This window comes from Mustelus asterias, chromosome 22 (assembly GCF_964213995.1).
Source record: "Mustelus asterias chromosome 22, sMusAst1.hap1.1, whole genome shotgun sequence".
In the NCBI taxonomy this organism is placed as follows: domain Eukaryota; kingdom Metazoa; phylum Chordata; class Chondrichthyes; order Carcharhiniformes; family Triakidae; genus Mustelus; species Mustelus asterias.
This window is the reverse complement of record NC_135822.1, coordinates 67277798-67300678: the sequence shown is the minus strand read 5'-3', so window position 1 is coordinate 67300678 and position 22881 is coordinate 67277798. Positions and strand designations below refer to the sequence as shown.

Here is a 22881-nt window from a genome sequence, read left to right as displayed (position 1 = left end):
ATTTGCTGTTTTGGTTTGGGCAGGAAGGAAGAACTTTTACACTTCTGAACTTTTACAACTTTTACAGATGCACCATAGAAAGCATTCTTTCTGGTTGTATCACAGCTGGGTATGGCTCCTGCTCTGCCCAAGTCCACAAGGAACTACAAAAAGGTTGTGAATATTAGCCCAATCCATCACGCAAACCAGCCTCCCATCCATTGACTCTGTCTGCACTTCCCGCTGCCTCGGAAAAGCAGCCAGCATAATTAAGGACCCCACGCAACCTGGACATTCTCTCTTCCACTTTCTTCCTTCGGGAAAAAGTTACAAAAGTCTGAGGTCACGTACCAACCGAATCAAGAACAGCTTCTTCCCTACTGCCGTCAGACTTTTGAATGGACCTACCTTGCATTAAGCTGATCTTTCACTACACCCTAGCCGTGACTGTAACACTACATTCTGTCCTCTCTCCTTTCCTTCTCTATGAATGGTATGCTTTGTCTGTATAGCACGGAAGAAACAATACTTTTCACCGTATGTTACTTGTGACAATAATAAATCAAATCAAAGTCAAACTGACTTGGTTTTGAGAAGAGCTGGCACAGTTTCGATGGGCTGAAGGGCCGCACTGGCTGTGCAAGAATCCTGTGTGTGTGACCCTGTGTTTATTGGGATGGTGTCTGTGTGTGTGTGAGACGCTGCCTTTCTGTGTTCATACCGTATGTGTGTTACTGTCTCTCTCTCTCTCTCATCAAGTTACACTGTCTCTTTAAATGGGCGCGTCTGGCTCGGGGCTGGATTAGAGGCTGCGCGGGGGTAATGAGAACAAGTTGGCAAGAAAAGGAGGTTGGAGGAGGGGGTTCGAGCTGCGTTGGGAAGGAGCCCTGAGCAGTGCAAGGATTATCCCATTTCCTTGTCGGAGAGGAAGATGTGCTGAGAGAGAGGGAGATGCAGAGAGAGAGAGAGAACAACTCTGCTTCTTGCAAGGTTTTCGTTTAGCCACTAAACAATAGAGTTTGGAACATCTGGTGATATTTTTTTTAGCCTGGGACTGACTTCCCTACATCATTGCTCCAGCTTCCCCCTTCACTACTCCCTGTCTCCCAGCCGGGACCTGCACCCAACCCTGTCGATGCTGCCGTTTCGGAGATAAGTTTCCCGAGGATCACCCCCCCCCCCCCCCCCCCAAAAAAAAAAGACATCAGAACGAGAGACATTGTGGCCGCAATCCAGTGAACTCGGGTAAGGAGCGTCTGAAAGTGGCATTGAAATCTGCGATTGTACACAAGACGGATACAAACGCCGGGTCGCTGCTTGTTTCATAAATTGTAGCTCGTTTTAAAAGAAAACGATGTGTATCAAATCTTGCAGTTGCGGTAAGAATGGGATATATTTTGTTACAAGTAAGTAGTCTGCTTTTATCCCCCGCCCCCTATGATTGCCCCCCTCTCCTCCCCCCTCCAATCTTGCTTTAATTGTACCAGGACAATGTAACGCCATGGGCGAGACCTACATTCAATAACTGGACAACCACCCCACCCATCTTAATAAAGATGACCACGTCCCTCCAATATTGCAATTTGTTAGATTTTATAAAGAGATTGCTTTCACAGCAGCCCCTCTTTTTTTCCCCCCCTATTATATTTGCAGCGTGTTTTTTTTCTTTTAAAATACATGTGTTTGCCCTGTTTTTGGGGGCTTTGTTTGGGGAGGGAGGGTCCAGTTTCTGGAGACCCCCCCCCCAGCCAATTGTGCTGTGTCTCCTGTTTGCCTCTTTTGTTCTTTTGTAGGGGTGATTATTTTTGTGTGAGTGGGGGAATGCCGATCCCTCTAAATGCCAGAATGAATTTGGGAGAGAGAGAGCGAGTGGGTAAATCCAACCGATAAAATGGGGCGAGCGAAATAACAAATCCCAGACTTAATTACAGATTGATTAGATAAAAGGGGAGCTTGTGCAAGGGGGGAAAAATATTATTTTTTTTGTTGGCTCAGAAGGATTAACACGAGAGAGTTAGACCTCCCTTTGAGTGTGGCAGACTGTGCGTGCACCTGAATCCTGTGTGTGTGTGTGTGTGTGTAACACCTATTGTCCTGATCTACATAATATTTGTGAATCCAGCGAGCAGTCAGATGTAACAACACGGGAGCAATTTCCTCAACACGCACTCAACTCTTTTTTTTTGTCCATACACACATACAAACGGCTTTTTAAAATACACACACATACATATATAATAAAGAGCTTAGAAGGTTGTTATTAAAGGTTGTTTTGTGTGGAAGGAGTGTTGGGCTGTGTAGGAGGGGAGGATCCTTGTAACTTCAATCGGGCTATTTTGTTTCAAACTGTGTGTGACGCAATTTCATTTAAAGCCACAGTGTTGGAAGATTCTTCGCAAGAAACCACACAATACTGAGGGGGGAGAGAAAGCACAAGGTGCCATGCTAAATTGCCCCTTAGTGTCCCAAGATGTGCAGATCAGAGGGATTAGTGGGGTAAATGTGTGGGAGATTAGATATGGGGGGGCAGGTGGGCTTGGATAAGATGGTCTGTCAGAGAGTCAGTTGCAGACTCGATGGGCCAAATGGCCTCCCGCACTGTAGGGATTCTAATCCGGAGTGTGAGCAAAATGTGCTGCAATGTCACAGATGGTGTCACTCTGGCACCTGGTCAATAACTTGGTCCAAGAGAGTCTGTAAATGGTACAGTGGTTTAGCACTGCTGCCTCACAGTGCCAGGGACCCGGGTTCGATTCCCGGCTTGGGTCACTCTGTGTGGAGTTTGCGTGTTCTCCCCGTGTCTGTGTGGGTTTCCTCCGGGTGCTCTGGTTTCCGCCCACACTCCAAAGATGTGCGGGTTGGGTGGATTGACCCTGCTAAATTGTCCCTCAGTATCAGGGGGATTTGCAGGGTAAGTAGGGTTACGGGGATAGGGCCTGGTTGGTACTGTTGTTACAGTAAGAAGTTTAACAACACCAGGTTAAGGTCCAACAGGTTTATTTGGTAGCAAAAGCCACACAAGCTTTCGGAGCTCCACGCCCCTTCTTCAGGTGAGTGGGAATTCTGTTCACAAACAGGGCATATAAAGACACAAACTCAATTTACATGAATAATGGTTGGAATGCGAATACTTACAGCTAATCAAGTCTTTAAGAAACAAAACAACGTGAGTGGAGAGAGCATCAAGACAGGCTAAAAAGATGTGTATTGTCTGCAGACAAGACAGCCAGTGAAACTCTGCAGGTCCAGGCAACTGTGGGGGTTACAAATAGTGTGACATGAACCCAATATCCCGGTTGAGGCCGTCCTCGTGTGTGTGGAACTTGGCTATCAGTACTGTTGTTGGCATAGGCTCAATGGGCTGAATGGTCTCCTTCTCCCCTGTAGGGATTCTATGAATTATGAGAGAGGTTTTAAGAAGCGTGTGGGATGCTGAGGTGTGAAGCAGCTGAAGATCAGACCAGCAGTGGTGGGGCAGTTTAAAAATGGGGATGTGTGAGAGGCCAGAATTGGAGCAAAGTGGAGACCAAAGCCAGTTGTAGATCTCGGGGAGCGTACAGAGATTTGAGATTGAAACGCAAGCGCCAATAACTGGCAGAACTGAACCAGGAGCCAGTGTACGTCAGTGACCACAGGAGTAATGGGTGAAAGGGACTTGGTCAGAGTTCCAGTGTGGGCAGCAGAGGTTTGGAGACCTAGAGTAGAAAGGTGAAAATGAGAGACTGGCCAGGTAGTGCATTTTTGAATAGTCAAGTTTTTGGAAGGTAATGAGTGAGGGTTTCTGCAGCAGAGGAACTGAGGAGCGCAGAGTCGGTCAATGTCACAGACAGAGGTGACTTTGGTTCAGATATGAGGTAGGAAGCTGATTGTGGGGGTCCCTCATCAAGGTTATAAACAGCCTTGGTCCACCAGGGTAGAGGAAGGATATATTGGCCTTGGAGGGAGTGCAGAGAAGGTTCACCAGGTTGATACCAGAGATGAGGGGTGTTGATTATGAGGAGAGACTGAGCAGATTGGGTTTGTACTCGTTGGAATTTAGAAGGCTGAGGGGGGAATCTTATAGAGACCTATAAGGTAATGGAGGGGCTGGATAGGGTAGAGATGGAGAGATTCTTTCCACTTAGAAAGGAAGCTAGAACTAGAGGACACAGCCTCAAAATAAAGGGGGGTCAGTTTAGGACAGAGTTGAGGAGGAACTTCTTCTCTGAGGGTGGTGGATCTCTGGAATTCTCTGCCCACTGAAGTGGTGGAGGCTACCTCGTTGAATAAGTTCAAATCACGGATAGATGGATTCCTGATCGGTAAGGGAATTAGGGGTTATAGGGATCAGGCGGGTAAGTGGAACTGATCCACTTCAGATCAGCCATGATCTTATTGAATGATGGGGCAGGCTCGAGGGGCTAGATGGCCTACTCCTGCTCCTATTTCTTATGTTCTTAGAGGGATGGAGGCAGAGGCACAACAGTGGAGTTTGTGTCGGGGTCTGAAGACCATGACTTTGGTCTCCCTGACACTTAGATGCAGGAGATTCCTTGATAGTGGACAGGTAGCCAGGCACTGAGACAAAAGCCAAATACTGCAGATGCTCGAGATCTGAAATAAAAAGCGCAGCAGACCCGGCAGCATGTGTGGAGAGAGGAACCAAGTTAATGTTTGGACTCCAATCTGATTCTTCTTCAGAAGACTTATGAGTTTCTCCAGTGTGACATTTGAGTCCGTTAACTATTTAACAGAACCTTTTACAGTGCAGAAGCGGGCATTTGGCCCATTGAGTCTGCACCCCCCCTGTCCAGCCACGCTACCCTGCCCCATCCCCATCCCCATAGCCCTGCATATCCCCCCCCAAAAAAAGCGATCAAATTTCTCCCTCCCCTGAATACTCCAATCAACCCCACCCAATCACCCCCCTCAGAAGCCCATCCCACGTTCCAGAAATCATCTTATCCACATCGCTGTTCCTTAATTTGCCAATTATTCTGGATCTGTGCCCTCTGTACTTGTCCAATGCTCTCCTGAGCAGGGGGGTGGGGGGCAGCTTCTCGTCACCCACCCTGTCCATACCCCTCAGGATCTCAAACCCCTCCACCGAGTCTGCTCCCAACCTGTCCTCCACCCAAGGAAAACAGTCCGGACCTTCCCCACAATGTCCTCGCCACTCCAATCCTTCCTCTCTAACAGCAGTGTGGGTGTACCTATGCAGGGATGGCAGAGTCTCAAGGAGATGGCTCACCATCACCTGCCCAATGGGCAATTGAGGATGGGCAGTGAATGCTGGGTGAGTGAGCAGCACTGGCATCTGGTGAAAGAACACTTTTTTTGAAAAGTGGAAGCAACTTGCATTTGTCACTCCCCAGATGCTGACCGACCCGCAGAGTATTTAATATTATATTTTGTATTATATACACTGCAGTCTGGAAATTCGGAGATGGTCCCATTTAGCAGTTCCAAGTGCATGGGTCATACACAGAGCAAATCTATCTCCAGACTCCTCCCAGGGCAGGGACAGCACAGGTCAGGTACAGGATCCCAACAGTGCAATTGTACTCCAATCTCAGAGACCCATTGCTACCTGCAGTGGAATATTTTTACGCTTCCAACTCTATGGATCTCTTGATGAGGTTACTGGGCTGGGGCAGTTTGGTGCTTTGAGCCTGACCCATTTAGAAGCTGTGTTGAGTTCCTCCTGTGTCAGACCTTTCTGATTTGATTTATTATTGTCACATGTATTGGGATATGGTGAGAAGTATTGTTTCTGGCGCACTATATAGACATAGCATAACGTTCATAGAGTACGTAGTGGAGAAGGAAAGGAGAGGGTGCAGAATATAGGGTTGCAGTCATAGCTAGGGTATAGAGAAAGATCAGTTTAATATAAGATAGACTTGTTCAAGCAGTGGAGACCTTTACCCCAGCTCATCCATGCTGGTTTAAACCAATTTGGGGTGGGCACAGTGGTTAACACTGCTGCCTCACAGCTTCAGGGACCTGGGTTTGATTCCCGTGTTGGGTCACTGTCTGTGTGGAGTTTACACAGTAAGGAGTCGAACAATACCAGGTTAAAGTCCAACAGGTTTGAGTTTGCACATTCTCCCCATATCTGCGTGGGTTTCATCCGGGTGCTCTGGCTTCCTCCCACAGTCCGAAAGACGTGCTGGTTAGGTGGATTGGCCATGCTGAATTCTCCCTGTGTGTAGCCGAACAGGTATCGGAGTGTGACAACTCGAGAATTTTCACAGTAACTTCATTGCAGTGTTAATGTAAGCCTACCTGTGACACTGGAAAAATAAAATTTAAAAGCTAATAAATAAACAAATAGCACTTGCTTCTGACTATTGGCGAAGCAGAGCCTTGGGCACTTAAGCACCCAATCCGCTGTTTGAGTGTCGGAGACGCATGGTTTGGAGTTGAAACAAGTGTTCCTATTGTTCTTGGATAGGTGTGTTACCGCTCTGTGATGTGGTCCAAACTGAGATAGCTGGTGTTAGCCAATATGTGGAGATGCCGGCGTTGGACTGGGGTAAACACAGTAAGAAGTTTAACAACACCAGGTTAAAGTCCAACAGGTTTATTTGGTAGCAAAAGCCACACAAGCTTTCGAGCTTGTGTGGCTTTTGCTACCAAATAAACCTGTTGGACTTTAACCTGGTGTTGTTAAACTTCTTACTGTGTTAGCCAATATCCAGTAGATGTGTGTGTTATGTGTGCCAGTTTACTGGAAATGTTTCCTACGTTTGATGCCAACTCGTGGCTCTACCTGCTTGACTTAATAAATTTCCTCATTCTGATATCAAAGTCAGGGGCAGGATTTGCTACATTTGTCAGTGTCATTTGATTTATTGTCACGTGTATTAACATACAGTGAAAAGTATTGTTTCTTGCGCGCTATACAGACAAAGCATACAAAGACAAAACATAGCGTTCATAGAGAAGGAAATGAGAGAGTGGAGAATGTAGTGTTACAGTCACAGCTAGGGTGTAGAGAAAGATCAACTTAATGCAAGGTAGGTCCATTCAAAAGTCTGACAGCAGCAGGGAAGAAGCTGTTCTTGAGTCGGTTGGTATGTGACCTCAGACTTCGGTATCTTTTCCCCGATGGAAGAAGGTGGAAGAGAGAATGTGTGGGGTGCGTAGGGTCCTTGATTATGCTGGCTGCTTTGCCGAGGCAGCGGGAAGTGTAGACAGAGTGAATGGATGGGATGCTGATTTGCGTGATGGATTGGGCTACATTCATGACCTTTTGTAGTTCCTTGCGGTCTTGGGCAGAGCAGGAGCCATACCAAACTGTGATACAACCAGAAAGAATGCTTTCTATGGTGCATCTGTAAAAGTTGGTGAGAGTCGTAGCTGATATGCCAAATTTCCTTAGTCTTCTGAGGAAGTAGAGGCGTTGGTGGGCTTTCTTAACATGGGGGAGACCAGGACCAGCACGTCCAAGTGAAATTTATAATCTGATGAAGCATGTTCCAGACTGATTATTGCAATCTGGATTTAACATCATCATACTCTGGAAGATTTGACAATTCATTGACCTGAGGTTTGGCGATAAAAGCCGGGCACGGCAATGTTTGACCGGAAGTGTTTCCACCTGCACTGGTTACCTGTTGATGGGGAGTGCAGTCTCCAGAAGCATCAGCCTTGTTCACCAGCTACAGATTGGCAGATGCCCTCCCTGCATTAGATTGAAGGTCAGAATGGACGTACTAATTCACAACTTGTACTGCTGAGGGACATCTCCGCACAGAAACACATTATTGGCCCGACAGTTCCCTGCCAGCATTCATGCTCCACATGAATTATTGCTTTCTCCCTCATGCATGTATGTCGCTCTTGGCCATTCGTGTCAACTACTCCACGTGGTGGTGAATTTTCCACAACTTGTTGAGTGAAGGAGCCGCTCTGGAATTCCATATTGGAATTACTAGTTGATAATGGGGCAACCAGCAGAAATGGACACCACCCCTTCATCTGGGACTTGCAAGTGAATCCTTCTTTCTTTTCCTTCACTGTGCTTCCAAGGAACACCTTGGGGACGTTTTGTTACATCGACAGTTCTGTTTAAGTACAAGTTGTTCAAGGGCTGGGCATTATTATCTGTGTGGCTCAATAGTTGGTGTGTTCATCATCAACAATGAGGGGTTGTTTTCATTGGAACAGAGAAGACTGATTTGAGGGGCAGGGTGGATAGGGAGCAGCTTAGTTGAAGGGTCAGTTACAAGGGGACACAAGTTGAAAGTGAGGAATGGGAGGATTTGAGGGTGATGATGGTGTGGAGTGCACTGCCTGGGAGGGTGGTGGAGGCGGGCTGCCTCACGTCCTTTTAAAAAGTACCTGGATGAGTACTTGGCATGCCATAACAGTCAAGGCTGTGGGATTAGGTGGGCAGATCAGAGCATTTCATGCATTGCTGCAGACTCGATGGGCCGAAGGGCCTCTTCTGCACTGTAGTATTCTGTGAACAAGGGCCAGAGGCATCTTGTTGTAGAGAGAGTGGCAAGTGGTAACATATCTTGAAGGATACCACTCCAAATCAAACATGGGGCAAGGAGACAACCCTACACAAACTAACACTGTCGGTAGAGGGATTGGCACCATGTTGTTAGTCTCCTTCTGCACCACTTGCTAGCCAACTGAGCTAACCTACATCACCCTGGAATCCTCAGGAAGGCCCAACTTCCCCACATTACAGCGGTGATTACATGTGTAAAGTGTTTGATTGCCTGTAAAGTGTTGTGGGATGTCCTGAGGTTGTAAAAAGGCACGCAAATCTTTCTTTTTTTTTTCAAATGCCTGGTTGTGGCTCTAATAGCTTGTGTGAGCATTTCACTGTAAAAGATCCCAGATAATACTGTTGCATTTTATAAGACTTTTGTGCCATTGTTAGACAGAGTTTAAGAATGAGTCACTGGGTTCTGTTGATCCAACTGTGAATGTGGTTTTTAAATTACTGGATCACTGGTTTGTATGTGCTTCCTAAATCCCTGTGCCCCTCCAATCCAATAGCTGGGGGAAGGGACAGGTATGCAAGAGCATGTTGGGTTTGTGGGGAGAAGAATGGTGTGAGAGCAAGGGAGAGAAAGAAACTGGTGTACAATAGGCAGAGTGAGTGAAGAAGGTAATGTATGGCGCGGCGACTGGAGCATGTGGGAGCTTTCTCTAGATTGTTCCTGGAAGTACCCTGTTGATTTTCTAATTGCACGGAAGAAAATTGTGCTCTAAATGCAGGCATACGTCAGTCCCCGACTGTGGTAAAAGAAGCCCATCTAGTAGCATGACATAGAACCACTGTGTTTATATTATCGGCACAGACTCAGCTTCACAGGATCTTCAGCAGGGAACATTTTCCTAAACACTCAAAATATCTCCGCGTCATTGGTTCAACCCTGTGATTGCTTCCTTTCGTTGGAAATTACTGTCAGTGCTGTTCCGAGACAAACTTCTCATCTAATGGTACTTAACTCATCTCCAGTCCTATTTTGGGACAGTGTTGGCTCATTTCCTTAGCTCTTCGTCACTGGCAACATGGACCAAATTGTCTCCTTCTGTGCTGTTAAGATTCTGTGACAGTGTATCACCTCCTGTTCTGTTGGTTTTCACTGTCCCAGCATCTTAGAAGTGAATCTCCTTACCCTTTATTTTCACTCCCTTCTGCTTTTTTAGTCACTAATCACTGTTTGATTTATGTGCTCTTCTTGTACTCTCCTCTGCTCCCACCGCACCTTCAGTGCAATCCTAAACTCAATCTCTCCTGAAATGCAAATCCTGGTTAATAAGTGCTACCTAAAGTCCTAATAATTTACTCCCAAAGCAGATTTCACATGAGCAGGGATTGTGTCAATGCAAGTTTCGTTCTCTTGCTTGACCTGCCCAATGTTGAAACACTTGAATTTTTGCAGGGAAATCTGACCTGGACCTCTGGCAGCACAGTGCTGTCTTGCTCCGGACTTGTGTTGGCTGGGTATATAGTCAGATAGCCAATCCATCACAGTAGGACACCATTCAGCTTATCAGTCTATGCCGTCTCTTTGTCAATCACTTCAGTTAGTCCCATTGTCCTGCTCTGTCCCTGTAGCCCTGCGAGTTTCTTTCCCTTGTTCCCATCCAATTTCCTTTTGAAACCATGGATATTTTCCCCTTGGAGGCTTGTTTTGGATCACTGCCATTGCCTATACTTTTTAAAGTTTCTTCATCCCATTCCTCTCGAGCTTCTGATGCCCCAAATCTTTCTTTTGTGTCCCCTCTCATCCTTGTACCTAATTGTACACTTTATCTAAACTTGTCAATCTTATACAGCTCTCCAAACGATTTCTTTCTTTCTTCAGAGAACAACCTGGGTTTCCAAACCTAAACTCACCCCTCATCCCTTGGACTGTTCCAGTAAATTTCCTCAAACATCTCCAGGACCTGTATTCGTCAAATTTGGTGAGCACAAGATGAGAGTCATAGGGCAATACAGCACGGAAACAGGCCCTTTGGCCCAACCAATCCATGCTGGCTGTGGTGCCCGCCCCAGCTAGTCCCAAATTGCCCACATTTGGCCCATATCCCCCTTTGTTTCCCATCCAAGTCTTGGGTATCGTCACTGAATCACTTCACCTTGCTGCTGTCCTCCATTGTTGGTAGCTCAGACTGTCCGTAATAAGGAATGAACTCCCTGGGACTGCTATCGGCATGTTTTCTGCAGATGAGAGCAGGAGTGACTTGCGTCTGATAAAGTTGTGCCTTTTGGAGACATGTATTCTGCCTAATGAATCTGTGCACCCCCCCCCCCCCCCTCCCATTTTGTACAGTTCTACATACCCGAGTATGTTCAATGTGTATCACTTGGAAAGAGGATAGATATTTTGGCCTTGGATGGAATCCAATCCAGAGTTTACAGTGTGGAATGAGTCTGGGAATTAAAAGGTTAACCTTTATGTAACATAGAACATAGAACATAGAACATAGAACATAGAACATTACAGCGCAGAACAGGCCCTTCGGCCCACGATGTTGCACCGACCAGTTAAAAAAAAAAACTGTGACCCTCCAACCTAAACCAATTTCTTTTCGTCCATGAACCTATCTACGGATCTCTTAAACGCCCCCAAACTAGGCGCATTTACTACTGATGCTGGCAGGGCATTCCAATCCCTCACCACCCTCTGGGTAAAGAACCTACCCCTGACATCGGTTCTATAACTACCCCCCCTCAATTTAAAGCCATGCCCCCTCGTGCTGGATTTCTCCATCAGAGGAAAAAGGCTATCACTATCCACCCTATCTAAACCTCTAATCATCTTATATGTTTCAATAAGATCCCCTCTTAGCCGCCGCCTTTCCAGCGAAAACAATCCCAAATCCCTCAGCCTCTCCTCATAGGATCTCCCCTCCATACCAGGCAACATCCTGGTAAACCTCCTCTGCACCCTCTCCAAAGCCTCCACATCCTTCCTGTAATGTGGGGACCAGAACTGCACACAGTACTCCAAGTGCGGCCGCACCAGAGTTGTGTACAGTTGCAACATAACGCTACGACTCCTAAATTCAATCCCCCTACCAATAAACGCCAAGACACCATATGCCTTCTTAACAACCTTATCTACTTGATTCCCAACTTTCAGGGATCTATGCACACATACACCTAGATCCCTCTGCTCCTCCACACTATTCAAAGTCCTCCCGTAACAGGTTGCATAAACCTGACTTAATATTCCCTTGAGTTTGGAAGGCTGAGGGATGATCTAATCCTGTTTCAAATGCTGAAGGGATTCTCTGGGCTCCATCCATAGGAACACTGGTTGAGAACAAGGCGGCACAATCTTTAAATTGGAGTGAGGCCACTGAGGAGTGAAATCAGAAAACCCTTTTTCAGACCAAGACGCAGTTAAAATCAGGCATTCACTCCCCCAGCCCCTCATGCTGTGCATTCTATGTCGATTGAAGCTCTGGCGACCATGCAGTAAATCCTTGTTGGGTAATGATAGCAAGTGATATGGAGCAAAGCAGATCAGTGCATTTCAAGTTATGGGTCAGCTATGTGTTTGAACAAAATGAGTGACAGAAACTGGCCCACTGCTGTGCTGACCACAGCAAAGCCAATCTCAACCCACTGGGAGATTATCAAAATCATAGAAACCCTACCATGCAGAAGGAGGCCATTCAGCCTATCGAGTCTGCACCTACCACAATCCCATCCATACCTATCCCCGTAACTCCACATATTTACCCTGCTAATCCCTCTCGCCTACGCATCCTGGGACACTCGGGGCAATTTAGCATGGCCCATCCGCCTAACCCGCACATCTTTGGACTGTGGGAGGAAACCCATGCAGACATGGGGAGAACATGCAAACTCCTCACAGTGGCCCAAGCCAGGAATTGAACCCAGGTCTCTGGAGCTGTGAGGCAGCAGTGGTAACCACTGTGCCGCCCCAGAGATGGTGGCATCATGGTAATGTCACTGGACTCGTAGTCCAGAGACTCAGGCTTAACCCTTTGGGGGCATGGGTTCAGTTCTCACCGTGGCAGCTGGTGGGGTTGAAATTCAATTAATAAAACCTGGAATACAAAGCATGTGATATGAAACTATCATTGAATGTCATTAAAGAGCCATTTAGTTCACTCGTGGGTCTTTGGGGAATGAAATTTGTCAAGCTTGCCTCATCTGGCTCCACGTTGAGTCCGGATCCACACTGATGTGGTTGACTCTTGAGTGTCCTCTGAAATATTCACTTCAAGGGCAATTGGGGCCAGGGATGTCCACGCCCCCTGAAATAATAGATTAAAAAAGAACCTTGGATGCATGCATTTTCCAGCAGAGAGCACCAAACGATGATTAGGAATGCATACTCTGGCTTGAGACCCTGTTTACAACTCATTGCTTAGCACAGGGACGCTGAGATTAATTGGAGAACCCTGGTTAGGCATAGACCAGGAGTCCACCTTTTGGACCTTCGCAGTGTTCAGGTGAAAGGTGGGTAACTCTCCGACGAATCATGGGGTGAGCTGCTATTGTTTGACGATGGGGGAGGGAATGTGTCCTCGCTCAGCTGATGCTATCGTCTTTTTTTGTTTTGCTTGCCAAAGACGACCAGAACAAACTTCTAAACTTCAGGCCCACCTGTGCAGGAGCTCTTTGGATGCTGACTGCCCCCCCACCCCCCAACCCCACCGACTGCTTGAATTCCTTATGAAGATTACTGACAGAAAACCCCTTCTTAAATCTATGACTTGCTTTATTCTTCATTAATGGAACAGCCATTGCATACGGTAATGTTTAACGTGCAGATGGAAATGAAACAAAAGCCACCTTGTTGGGAGATGTCTGTAAGTAATCAGTCGGCAACTGGTTTGCTTTCATTGCGCTGGGATTTATGTGTGGGCCCGTTTTGAGACCCTTCCTTCTCTCTCTCTCTCTTTCTCTCAATCTTTCTCTCAATCTTTTTATTTACTCTTGTGTGTTTTTGATCAGGATGTTGAGCGTTCATTTCTTGCCTCGTGTTCAGACAGATGTGCGCAACAGCTGCATTAGCGTATGTTGAGTGGCTGAATGTCAAGTCAATTGCCCCCCTCCTGTGTTACTGACTCTCTGAGTCATGCCAGCTCAGTGCCTGCGCTATGTCCTCCATTCTCCTTTTACAGCAGCTGGCTTGGCTTTCTGGGTGAGTGGGTTGAAATGCATAATCGGACATGAGAGAAATTAAATGGAAGGAAAGGATCAACAATTCCCTGCAGTAAATGTTATCGGAGCGTTCACAAAACGGGCCGTCCTGCCCCTGAGAAGGGGGAATGTCTTTCACCAAATGATTGTGCAGCCGGATCATAATTCAACCAAAATGTTTAATAATGGAGTTGCTTAAAAGCAGGATTGAGTTCCAGGCTTGACTGTGGGACGGTTTATCTCGGGAGTAATGGGAGCGAGTTGGGAATCTGTCTGGGGTTCAGGGCATGTGTGCTGAACACTGGATTGGTAGGAGTGAATGGAGAGTTGATATTTTTATAAAAGTCTGGCTGAGTGTTTGGAAGGTAGATAGCTCAAAGAACCAAGGAGAAGACCGATCCACCAGCGATGCTGTTTGGATGGGGCAAGATGGGGGTTGGGAGGGGGGATGGGGAGGTGGACCCTGCCACTCCTGGAGTGTTGGAGAGTGGCGCAGGAGCCCCAATTGTCACTTCCTAGAATCCCTACAGTGCAGAAGGAGGCCATTTGGCCCATCGAGTCTGCACCGACCACAATCCCACCCAGGCCCGATCCCCATAACCCCACGCATTTACCTTGTCAATCCCCCTGACACTAGGGTTAATTTAGCAGGGCCAATCAACCTAACCCGCACATCTTTGGAGTGTGGGAGGACACCGGAGCACCCGGAGGAAACCCACGGGGAGAACGTGCAGCCTTCACGCAGGCAGTGACCCAAGCTGGGAATCGAACCCGGGCCCCTGGTGCTGTGAGGCAGCAGTGCTAACCCACTGCGCCACCCCAAATTCCGTGATGGAGTATGATTTGAGAAGCACTTTGTATGAGAGCGATAAATGGCTTGCTCTCGCGCTCTGACGTCACAACCTTCCTTCTGTAGCAGAATCCAGCAGATGTGAGAAATCTATCATTAAAAGCAAGAAATGTTCAGCTGGTCAGGCAGCATCTGGCTTACAACCCAGAGTACAATGCATTCTGTTTACAGACTAGCGCGTCCTGTGATACAAGAAATACAGGTTTGTCTGAAGCAACAGGTGCTGCAGGAGGCCAAGCTTGGTGTCCTGTCATTTGATTTGTTGTAAATCACATCAAAGCTTGATGTGTGGGTGCACACGCACACACATGACCTGGTTATGTTGTGGTAAGTGTGGCTTTGACCTCAATGCCCTAAGCTCTCCAAAGATGCCTATTGGCTGGGTCAATGAGTTCGTTGCCAAATATGGAAAGCAAGTGTAGACATCGCGAGTGGCTGCTGTATTGTTCCTGATCTTCCCTGTTGTGTTTTCCACATGGTGAGTATCCTTGCGTGCAACGCCAGACAATGAGTGTTGGTTGAGCATTCAACTACTCACCCCAAATATTGACATGTTTTGTGTCAAGATCAAAGCTTCCAGTATTGGGGATCTCGCCTTTTGTTCCTCAACTCTTCAATTGGGCACCTCAGCACAAAGCAAGGGTACAAACTACCCCATTGTTATTGGCTTTGGCCTCCTTGTCCAAGATGCGCAGGGCTGATCATTAGTTTATGGAGGTAGATTTGTGGTGCTGAGGCATGCCGGAGGGGTGGTCATGTTGTGTAGAGCTTTCTACTTGCATCTCTCCCTCCATTCCCCAATCAGATCAACTAGTTAATCTCTTTCTGGGCAGCGTCAAAGTGTATTAGAATAGTTCACTGACCCCGAACTGGGAATTGCTGACTTCAGTTACTGAGCACTTGCTGCATGGTGATCCCTCGAGCATAAAACAGGGACTGGTGATAATGTGTACACTCATCACACAAGTAGCTGTTGGAGAGCCCTGCATGTGACCAATTTGTACCACTGGAACCTGCCTAGTTAATTACGAGTAATTCCTTCCTTATCACCTTTCAACTTAACGAGGATAATCAACAATTGCACGTTGAAAAGTTTGGTGCACGCAATCCACCTCGGCTGACTTCACCCTTTATACTGACCCATCAGACACTCCCAGGACAGCTACAGCACGGGGTTAGATACAGAGTAAAGCTGCCTCTAACCGTCCCATCACTCCCTCCCAGGGCAAGTACAGTAAGGGGGTTAGATACAGAATAAATTGATAGAGTATAAAGTGGGGTGGCATAATAGTTAGCACTGCTGCCTCACAGCACCAGGGACCAGGGTTCGATTCCCAGTTTGGGTCACTGTCTGTGTGGAGTTTGCTCGTTCTCCCCGTGAGTTTCCTCCGGGTGCTCCGGTTTCCTCCCATAGTGTGAAAGACGTGCGGGTTAGGTGCATTGACCCAAACAAGCGCTGTAGTGTGGCGACTGGGGGAATTTCACAATAACTTCCTTGCAGTGTTAATGTGAGCCTTGCTTGTGACTAATGAATGAACTTTACTATAAATCTCCCTCTACACTGTCCCCATCAAACAAACACTCCCAGGGCAGGGACGGCGCGGGGTTAGATACAGAGTCATCTCGCTCGATTTATTCTAATCAAACACTCCCAAGGTGGGTACAGCACAGCCCCCTTGAATATAGCCGCAATAGCATAACTTGGTTCTAATTTTTGCTCCCTTGTCCACTGGTTTTCTACATCATTCATGCCATGTGATCTGAGACTTGAGATGCCGCACTAGGGATAATTTGGTGCTGTGCCTGTGAAGAATGTGTATGAGAATGCTTGAGCTCACTTTATTGAACTCCTTCATTGAAGACCTGTCAATAATCAGCCGCCTTTAATTATGGGCTAAATTTTGATTTCTATTTTTATTGATCTTTTGTATCAATTTTCTCAATGGGGTTATGAATTGTGTCAGGCACAGAAGTCAAACCAGGTGTAACGGAGGACATGAAGTGTGGATCTGAAGGGTGGGACAGCAGACTGAATGGAGTCACTTGTACTTTAATTACAACTGACTGGGTTCTTGATTGCTGAAAGCTGTAATTTAGTTTTATATTCTTCCTGTTTTCTTCCCTTCCGTCGTCGTTGATTGCTGCTGGATTTGGATTCGGGGTGGGGGGGGGGCGGGTGCTGACGATCATCTGGTACCTCGCACAAGGTGGCCATTCATCACGCACGAAGCTCGGGGGTAAAAGTGGTGACTGGTTATCCCACTACAGCAGTGTCTTTGTCAATGGAACCAGGGCACTGGGGAGGAGAGGAAATTGGAAGCAGAAAGAAGGGGGCTGGAAAATGAGGCTCTAAGCCTAAATTAAGGGTGGCCAGTCCTAAAACTGTCAAGTGTGAGATCCTAGGAGGCGGTGCCATTGATAAACCGTCGGGGCAGCACAGTGGTTAGCACTGCTGCCTCACTGTGCCAGGGACCTGGGTTCGATTCCCGGCTTGGGTCTCTGTCTGCACGTTCTCCCCGTGTCTGCGTGGGTTTCCCCCGGGTGCTCCGGTTTCCTCCCACAGTCTGAAAGACGTGCTGGTTAGGTGCATTGACCGTGCTAAAATTCTCCATCAGTGTACCCCCCAACAGGCGCCGGAGTGTGGCAACTAGGGCATTTTCACAGTAATTTCATTGCAGTGTTAATGTAAGCCGACTTGTGACAATAAATAAACTTTACTTTTTACTTCTCTATCCTAACTTGAAGCACCATCAGCTTACCTTGAGAGCGGCTGAGAGTAGGTTTAATCTCCAGCAATAATTTGCATTTATATTGCATCGTCAGCCAAGTACAACTTCCCAGGGTGCTTCACAGGAGAGGAGAATTCTCCAACAAGATTGGAGACTGACTAAAGGGGATGGTAGGTCAGGTGACCAGAAGGTTTGTGAAGGACATCATCAGAAATGACTGAAGAGAGGAGAGAGAGCAAATAAGATGAGAGGTGGGGAGGTTCAGTGAGGAAATCCAGATGTTCGGGCCTCTCCGAGACTGCCAACACTGCAGCAAGGAAAAGTGGGGATGAGTAAAAGGCTCGAGTTGGAGTCATAAAAACCACAACTCTAAATATCTTAGAATCCCGACAGTACAGAAGGAGGCCATTCAGCCCAACGAGTCTGTACCGACCACAATCCCACCCAGGCCCTATTCCTGTAACCCTCAGTTACCCTGCTAATCCCCCTGACACGAGGGTCAGTTTTAGCATGTCCAATCAACCTAACCCGCATATCTTTGGAGTGTGGGAGGAAGCTGGAACACCCGGGGGAAAATGTGCAAGCTCCACACAGGCAGTGACCCCGAGGCCGGGAATCGAACCCGGGTCCCTGGCACTGTGCTAACCACTGCGCCACCGTGCTGCCCCATATCAGTTGCTGAACTCCCTGCTATCATGCACAGATATGATTTTGAAGGGCTTGCAATATCTGGAACGAAACAACAGGATGAATCAGTTGCTTGAGGAGATGCTGAGGCCAGGAAACATTTTATAAATAAAAGTACTGATGCTGGTTTTAGTTTTGTTTTTTTTTCAAACTTGAATGATTGCTCTCATAAAATAAGGAACAACGCAGGCACATCCTGTGGGACAGCTGAAATGAGATTTTCTAAAGTCATCAAATGCGGTCTCTTGTTTGTTCCCAGTGATTAAATCTCGACTTGTCGTGATTTAGATAAGGAGCCTGGACGCAGTTCCCGCAGTCCTGGATGTGGCTGTGACACTAGTCCGGCCTCGGGGGACATCTGGTCTTGAGGAGGGATGTGCCACAGCCAACTGCTGATGGTACTTGCATGGGCTGAAGGCTGCTTACACGGCGCAGAGAAGCAGGCCATTCGGCCCAACGAGGCCATGCCAGCATGCATGTTACACTGGCAACAGCATGCTAGAGGCACGGGATCACACAGGACAACGCAGCCTGCAGGATTGGCACCCCATCCACAAACATTCACGCCCTCCTACCGTTGGCACAATGTGGCGGCAGTGTGTACCATGTACAAGGTGCACTGTAGCAACTCCCCAAGGATCCTTGCAGCACCTTTCAAACTCGGGACTGCTACCATCTAGGAGGGCAAGAGCAGCAGATACCTGGGAACACCACCACCTAGAAGTTGCCCTGGAAGCCACTCACCCATCCTGACTTGGATATATATCGCTGTTGCTTTATTGTGGCTAGGTTTAAAATCCTGGAACTCCCTCCCTTATAGCACTCTGGGTGTAACGATGCAGGTCCTGCAGTGGTTTAAGATGGCAGCTCACCACCACCACCTCTAGGGCAGTTAAGGGTTGGCAAGAAATGTTGGCCTAGCCAGTGATGCCCACATCTTGTGAAATAACTCTCTTTTTAAAAAAATTAAACGGTTGACCTGGGACGTTGCCAATCTGAATGGTTTTCTTGGCCACAGAGTATTTAACATGAAGCCACCAAGTAATTTCCCTGGTGTCCTTCACTTGGCGAGAGAGAGAGGCCACGTTGCTGAGTCTGTTTGGACGCACTCACTGCTCTTATGATTTAGAGAGTGATCGTGAAGTTAGCTTTGAGGATGGGGGCAGTGGCGACTGCTTTTTGGATCAAAAAGCAAATTACTGCGGATGCTGGAATCTGAAACCGAAAGAGAGAGTGCTGGAAAATCTCAGCGGGTCTGGCAGCATCTGTAAGGAGAGAAAAAGGTCAGCTTTGATAAAGGGTCATTTGGACTCTCCTTAAAGATGCTGCCAGACCTGCTGAGATTTTCCAGCATTCCCTCTTCTGCTTTTGCATCTGTTTGCTAGCAGTTGGGCAGTGGCGGGTGTGGGTGGTGCAAGAGACATTCTAAGTCTTGCTTTAAGTAACATTCTCAGATCCTGGGCACTCTTTTTTTCTCCCCATCTAGTCCAACCTTGGGGCTCCAAGTGCTTGTCCCCCCCAAAAGTCAGCGTGGTCAGATATTCACAAGTCATACTCTGTGGGTGAGTGATGGCCACTTGGATGGAAGTCCTGAGAGTGGCCAGCTGTCCGTCAAGAACTTGCTTGTTGATTTGAGGCAGGAATGGACTGCAGGTTGACAATCTCTCCTGTCCATGAACCTGCAAAAACGAAAGGGTTTGTGCTGTGTGCTGCATTTCCTGTCAAAAGCCAGTGCCGCCAGCTGGGGTATTGTGTTCACTCTTGGACGCTGCACTTCAGGAAGTAGGTTGAGGCCGTGGACAGGGGTGCAGAAGAGATATTTGCAGGAATGGTACCAGTCCTGAACGTGGAGCGATGTGGCAAGCTGGGTGTAGGAAATGCAATAACTGGTGACCACCGGTTAGCTAACAAACAACCACTGATTTATGAATCTATACAGGGTGCTACAATCAATGATCTCATTCTCGGCTCTGTGTCAATCTGGTTGTAAAAGCATGCGCTTTGCCCAGAGATCCCTGCACCTGTCTTCCATTGCACAATTGGGTAACGTGACCCTTCTAATACATGTCCCTGAGGACCAATTACTACACTGGGATTGTTCTCTCTCTGAAACCACAATGTTGACGTTCAGAATTATTCTGCGAGATTTTGATAGACTAAATAGGGAACAGTTTGCCATCAGCAGAAGAGTTGGTTATGAATGGATGCAGGTGGAAGATTACTGATGCATTGAGCCACAGAAGATCTCTGTGATAAATTAGAATGTACAATGCCCTGCCTGAAAGCTAATGGAAGCAGATTGAAAGGTGACTTTTGGAAGGGAAGTAGGACTTGAGAAATTTGTGGGACCGTTTGGGTCGATCTTCGTAAGATTAAGCGTGCGTGGCCAGGTCACTTTCTCCTGCACTGTATGGCTTTGACACTGACCCATTTGATGATCGGTTTGAAAGGGACTGCTTTCACATTGGTATTTTACTGCCCTGCTTGAGAAGGTGAGGAAAAACAAGTAGGAGGACCACAATTGGACATCAACATCAGCTAATCCATCAAAAATCCACTTGGGAATTCGGGAGGAGTGTTTTTGACCCAGAGAGGGTGAGAATGTGAAACCATAAGACATAGGAGCGGAATTAGGCCACTCGGCCCATCGAGTCTGCTCTGCCATTCAATAGTGGCTGATATTTTTCTCATTTTCCCCCATTCTCCTGCCTTTTCCCCATAACCCCTGATCCCCTTATTAATCAAGAACCTATCAATCTCTGTCTTAAAGACACTCCATGACCTGGCCTCCACAGCCTTCTGCGGCAAAGAATTCCACAGATTCACCACTCTCTGGCTGAAGAAATTCCTCCTCATCTCTGTTTTAAAGGATCATCCCTTTAGCCTGAGGCTGTGCCCTTTTGGTTCTAGTTTTTCCTACTCGTGGAAACATCCTCTCCATGTCCACTCTATCCAGGCCTCGCAGTAAGCTGTAAGTTTCAATAAGATTTCCTCCACCCCCCCCCCCCCCCCCCCCCCAATCCTTCTAAACTCCCAACGAGTACAGACCCAGAGAACTCAACCGTTCCTCATATGACAAGCTCTTCATTCCAGGGATCATTCTTGTGAACCTCCTCTGGACCCTTTCCAAGCCCAGCACATCCTTCCATAGATATGGGGCCCAAAACTGCTCACAATGCTCCAAATAATAGAGTCTGACCCAGAGCCTGATACAGCCTCAGAAGTACATCCCTGCTCTTGTATTCTAGCCCTCTCGACATGAATGCTAACATTGCATTTGCCTTCCTAACTGCTGACTGAACCTGCACGTTAACCTCAAGAGAATCTTGAACAAGGACTCCCAAGTCCCTTTGTGTTTCAACTGAGGGAAGAAATATCCTGGATGCATTTAAGGAGGGGGAGGAAGTGAGAAAGGAATCAAAGGAATAGCAGACAGCATCAGATGAAGTTGGGTGGCGGGAGGCTTGTGTGGAGCATGAATGCTGGCACAGACCAGTTGGGCTGAATGGCCTGTTTTGGTGCTATACATGTGATGTAACAATTAGCCGGTGGCCTGTGAATTTTATTTTGTGGCAAGAGTTTAGAATTCCCCGTGCTCGTTACCCAGCAGCTGATGTGGCCTGAGCTGTAACTCTCCGAGTGCTGGAGAAATTGCTGGCTCCCTGTCACAAATGTTGCCGTGATGTAATTGGGATCTAATTGGCCTGCATTACGCCATGGCAACAAGGGAGCAGGCCATGATCTAATCGGCCTGGATTACGCCATGGCGATGAGGGAACAGGCCATGATCGAATCTCCCTGCATTACGCCATGGCAACGAGGGAACAGGCCATGATCGAATCTCCCTGCATTACGCCATGGCGACGAGGGAACAGGCCATGATTGAATCTCCCTGCATTACGCCATGGCGACGAGGGAACAGGCCATGATCGAATCTCCCTGCATTACGCCATGGCAACGAGGGAACAGGCCATGATTGAATCTCCCTGCATTACGCCATGGCAACGAGGGAACAGGCCATGATTGAATCTCCCTGCATTACGCCAGGGTGGTGATAGGGTGAGACTCCGCTGGGAGCTACTCATCGTAATGTCAATGACACACAGTGCAATGATCTCACTGCTGAGGATTCACTTGCTGTGGATGTGAGTGTTCAGCTGGGATTTGTGATTGCTGAACTTGCAGTTGGAGGTTAACAGTGACACAGACCATGCCTGGTTGTCTGCAGAGCATGCACCTCTCTGTTAACTGTCCTGCAGAGTACTACACCACTGGTCAATGTTGTAGGCTTTGGTGACCAGCGTTATCACCTGGGGTGGCTCAGATCCACGCAGATCCAATTGGGTAAGTGAATTAATCGATGGCCTCTGTTGAGCACTTGTGCAAAGTGGCATACATGTCTGGCAACATTGGATGAGAGTCTGGAGTTGTCAGTCATATACCTAATGGTTGAATCATTTTGTGGTTCCCACTGGAAGATTCTTGGAAATCGTAAACCACCAAACATTGGGTTCTGAACAAGGCTCCCATTTCGAATTGCAACGTTAACTAACTTTCTGCCACAGATTGCTGCCAGACCTGCAGTTTTTCAGCATTTCTGTTTCTATTTCAGATGTGGGGAGGGTGGAAGCAATTGGGAGAAGCATCCTTGATGCATTTAAGCAGGGTGGGGGAAGAATGAGAAAGGAATAGCAGACAGCATCAGATGAAGTTGGGTGGCAGGAGGCTTGTGTGGAGCATGAATGCTGGCACAGACCAGTTGGGCTGAATGGCCTGTTTTGGTGCTATATTTGTGATGCAACAATTAGCCGGTGGCCTGTGAATTTTATTTTGCGGCATGAGTTTCTAGAAGCAGAGGGAGCGAGATCTGTGAGAGTCCTGGTTCGTATATGTAACACTACAACACAATGCAACCTCACAAACTTCTTCCAGTGGGAGATGAGATTCTAGGTAGAGTTATGCAGTTGGCCCGTCTGCTTTGTTCAAGCTGCAACTTT

General features: G+C 47.4%; 1 protein-coding gene across 1 annotated transcript in view; it reads left to right on the top strand.

Annotated features, from left to right (window-relative positions):
* The first annotated feature begins 843 nt into the window (after positions 1-843).
* Positions 844-22881, top strand: part of sema4c (sema domain, immunoglobulin domain (Ig), transmembrane domain (TM) and short cytoplasmic domain, (semaphorin) 4C) — a 96717-nt gene continuing 74679 nt past the window's right edge. Inside the window, exon 1 of the mRNA XM_078239545.1 lies at positions 844-1224. The gene's annotated coding sequence lies outside the window, so the exon portion shown is untranslated. The remainder of the gene's footprint in view (positions 1225-22881) is intronic.